General features: G+C 38.6%; 1 pseudogene; it reads right to left on the reverse strand.

Moving 5' to 3' along the window:
• LOC102243202 overlaps nt 1-237 on the reverse strand; it is a 7,321-nt pseudogene extending 7,084 nt beyond the window's left edge.
• Between the last annotated feature and the right edge of the window lie 4,571 nt (nt 238-4,808).

A 4,808-nucleotide genomic window follows, 5' to 3' on the forward strand; every position in this document is an offset into this window, starting at 1 on the left:
CTCAACATTCGTGAGAGCCCTCCTTTTTTCTTCCCTATCTGCCTGTCTATCTATCTATCTATCTATCTATCTATCTATCTATCTATCTATCCTCTATCTAATGTTAGTATGGACTCATGGATTCTTAACTTTTCAGTGGTTTATAAGGAATCATTTTGGTGCTCAAATTACCCCATGTTTGGCCAGCAGAAGTTTCTCCAAATTGGCACCTGTGCCCTTGTGACTTGCTCCTATCATTTTTTGGTGGGAGGTGGGCTGGGTGGGCAGTGGGTGGGTGGAGGGAGCACTCTCTTACTTTCTGACATAATGAGCTGTTTCAGGCTCATCTTGTATCTCTCCTGCTCCAGGCCTGGAATTAATTACTACTTCTTTACTAGGTGGCAGCTATAAACTCAGGTGACTATGTAGAAAGAGGGAATGACAACTTTGGGGCAGGAAGACTTTGAACCTCTCTGTGACATAAGCAAAATAGAGTGGATACATAATGCAATAATCTGGCAAGCAGGCTTCTTATTATGAGAAAAACCAGATCTGGCACTTAACTTATCCCGTGGCTGTGTCAACAGAATAGAATAGTGGCTTGGAGCACAGACTCTGGAGTCAGACTACCTGGATTCAAATTTCAGCTGCCATGTGCTATCTGTATGTCCTTGGGCCAAAGACTTAGTTTCTTCATCGGTAAAATGAGACTAGTAATGGTATTAACAGCATAAAGTGCTATAAAAATTAAATTAAATAATCCATGGAAATACTGAACAGAACCTATAGCACATAGAAAATGCTCAATAAATCACAGTTGTTTTTATCAATAATATCTGATGGATTCTTTGTTCTTTTCATTTTTCCTGTTTCAAGTTTAATGGAAAAAATAACTATTCTCTAATTGAAAACCATTCTGCTAATAGGGTTAATTCTTGTGAGTATATGTGGAGCTGAAAAGACCCTTTGGTGACAAAACTCTTGTTTGCATGTATGATAGAAAGGAAATTTCTAAGAAACTGTAACAAATACTAGAATAAATAACCTTCAGAAAACAATAATAGAAATGCTCACTAGGGGGAGCTATTATAACAAATTATGTAGTGTTCCTTTGAAAAGTATTTTTCATACTTTACTGATAATGTATCTTTCCTGTGAAGCGAAAATTGATAAGTATTGCTCTGTAATTTTTGTGAAGACTATAAATATGACAGCTGACTGTTTTAAAAGGTAAACATTCATATGATTTGGAGAGAATCAATATTTACTACATTTTGAAAACTGCACTAGTATTTCATTCTCTCTTGGACAAAAGGATAGAAATTGTAAAAGTTAAATAATCAGTAGAACTATATAGTTAAATAAAGTTTCCATTAAATAGTGCAACAAAAGAAACCATTTAAAATAGTTGAGAACATTTCCTGAAGTGATCGTAGAAAGTAAAGATAATGACAATTTAAAAGTGGTTCTCCCAAGTCTTGCTTCACAGGAAGAGGGAAGACTTTTAATGGGAAAGGGGTGTCTTTGAATCAGAAATAATCTGGCAGTTTGGGACTGATGATTTGACATAGCAGCAGGGAAAGGAGCTGCCTGGTAGTCAGGAGACTTGGGTTTGGGGATGAGCTTTCCTGCTGTTCAAACCCAGGCAAGTCATTCAGCCTCAGGTGCCTCACCTCTAACAAAGGGACCTAGAGCTCCAAGCTTCCTTTGAGTTCTGATACTGTGATGCTGACAATAAAAAGCATGAAATTAGTGTAATTATGTTTAAGGTAGTTATTAACTTTTAAAAAAATACATATTTTTATTGATTTCAGAGAGGAAGGGAGAGGGAGAGAGAGATAAAAACATCAATGATGAGAAAGAATCATTGATAGGCCGCCTCCTGCATGCCCCGTACTGGGGATGGAGCCTGCAACCCAGGCATGTGTCCTGGCGGGAATCGCACCGTGACCTCCTGGTTCATAGGTGGAAGCTCAACCACTGAGCCTCGCCGGCTGAGCTATTTGCTTAACTTTTAATATCTAAGTGTTATAGTCTTTGTGTTTGTTTTGTTCCATCCAAATCTCCCCTAGCACCAGAGTCAGAGTCATAATTTATTTATGCAAAAATTTCTAATGTGTAATTATTACTTTGTTTTGGTTCTTTCTGGCGAGTAAGAGAATAGTTTCTTAGGACTGGACTGAGCTGAAGAATGTTTAAGGTGGCTATGTTAGTACAGCTGGAAGAATGAATGGGCTAGAGTTTACAACACAAAGCCAAGTCACCCAAGAGGAGAAATACATATTTCTTTAAATAAGATTTTGTATTTTTAGCTGAAACTCCCAAATCAATTGTAAATGCATTTGTAATTGGCAGCCTCAAATAATCTTTATTTGGTTTGAGAAAATGCTTTTCAGTATTTGGAAGGTATCTTAGATCCTATTGAATTATATTTTTAAAATGCACTGTTCCCATTTCAATCAAAATTGATTTTATGGTATCCTATATAATAAGAGGCTAATATGCAAATTGATCAAATGGCAGAACGACCAGTCGCTATGACATGCACTGACCACCAGGGGGCAGATGCTCAATGCAGGGGCTGCACCCTGGTGGCCAGTGCTCTCTCACAGGGGGAGTGGTGCTCAGCCAGAAGCCCAGCTTATGGCTGGCGATCGAAGCAGCGGTGGTGGGAGCCTCTCCCATCTCCACAGCAGTGCTAAGGATGTCCAACTGATGGTTTAGGCCTGCTCCACCTAAGCCATCAGTCGGACATCCCCCGCGGGCTCCCAGACTATGAGAGGGTGCAGGCCGGGCTGAGGGACCCCCCACTCCCGAGTGCAAGAATTTTGTGCACTGGGCCTTTAGTATACCATAACACTAAACAGCTTCTGGTAATTTGCCTGTAAACCAAAACTGTCTTGAATTTCTCCATTTGTTCCTTTCAACAATGATGTTTACATTTGTGGACCTTGTCAGGATCCTGACTCAAACAAACTATGTGTAGAAAGAAACTTAATAGGACATATGAGAACATGTGAACTCTAAAGAATGTTTAATGGAATTAAGGAACTACTCTAATTTTTAGGTGTGAAAATAATAATAAAGTTATGTGGGCATTTTAAAGAATCCTTCTTCTTTTTCAGACAAGCACACTGAAATAACTATAGATGTAATGCTATGATGTCTAGAATTTGCTCCAAAACAAGTCCAGTGCATGCAAGAGAGAGAGAGAAGTAGGTGAGGAGGATAAAGATGAAATAAGCTTAGCCATGAGTTGCTAATTGTTAAGCTGAGTCTTAAGTATATGAGGGGAAGATTATTATCTATTCTTTCTACTTTAGCATATTACAAATTTTTTTGTAGTAAAAAGTTAAAAACAAATCACATGCCAAAAAAACTCCCAAACTCAACTGTCATTATTTAATAACTTTGAACTTAGTGTGGACCTAAGAAGACATCTTTCACAGGGAAATTTGCAGTTCCCAGTCTTTTTCTTGATGATTGGGTCTGAATGTGTTAATCAATGCTGCCCTGTCATAGCCCCTGACATAGGAAAATGCTGAAATGTGATTTTTAAATCATAAAAATGTACTCATAGTAATAGCTCCATCTTTTGCATAATATTTAAATCAATTCATTGATTTCCAGTTGCCTGATACTCTTATTTCAGTAACAAAATAAACGATACATAGTTCAGTGAAGTTGAATCCATTTGGGTTCATTTGTGCTCAAAATCTGAAGCCAATTAAGATCTGCTCTCAGCTGTGTGTCTGAGGATAGGGCCTCGGTCTCTTTGTAAGGCTTGGATTTCTTTCTTTTTTGTGTAGTTGCCAACCATATTCATGAAAAGAGAAATCAGGAGCAAAACTCATCTATGTTCAGTCTTGGTTCTTTGTATATTTGCTTATAAAGAATTATGAATACAGTGAATGTTTATAAATATCTCAAACGTTTCCAGCAAACAAAACTTCTCAACCCCATAGTCTCCTTTTCCCTTTTTATTTTTATTTTCCTTTACAATAATAACTTCCTTTTTAAAAAATATGTTTTTATTGATTTCAGGGAGGGAGGGAGAGGGAGAGAGATATAGAAACATCACCCATGAGAGAGAATCATTGATCAGCTGACTCCTGCACGTCCCCCACTGGGGATCGAGCCCACAACCCAGGCAACCGTGACCTCCTAGTTCATAGATGGACGCTTAACCATTGAGCCACCCCGGCTGGGCTACAGCATAACTTCTTAAAAGAGTCCTCTATATTTGCTGCCTCCAGTTCCTTTCCATATATCCTTTCTTGAATTCTCTTCATTCAGGCTTTTGTCCCCACCACCCTATTCTTGTCAAGGTCATTAATGACTTTCCCTTTGCTAAATCCAACTGTCAATTGTTAGTCTCCGTCTGACTTCACCTCTCAGCAGCGTTTGATGTGTTGACCACTCTGTGCTTTCTGATAAACTTTTTCACTTCACTTTCAGGTCATAACAGTCTACAGGTCACTAGTCACCAGTCTATATTTCACTGGTCATTCCTTCTAAGTTTTTCTTGCTGTTTCCCCCCCTCAGATTCTTGATTTTAAAGGCTCTGGTCTCAGTCCTTGAAATCCTTCTCTTCTGCTTCCATGCTCATTATCTTGATAATATCATTCAGCCTCAACCTAGCTCTAAATGCCATATAAATGCAGATACTCCCAAACTTATATCCAGCTCAGACCTCTCCCTATAAATTTCAGCTGCCTCCTTGACATCTGGATGTAAAAAGGCATCTCTAAATTAATAAGTCCAAAATCACTGCTAATCTTCCCACTCACTCCCCCACAACCTGGTCCACCTGCAATCTACCTCATCTA

The sequence above is a fragment of the Myotis brandtii genome, unplaced genomic scaffold (assembly GCF_000412655.1).
Source record: "Myotis brandtii unplaced genomic scaffold, ASM41265v1 scaffold424, whole genome shotgun sequence".
NCBI lineage: Eukaryota > Metazoa > Chordata > Mammalia > Chiroptera > Vespertilionidae > Myotis > Myotis brandtii.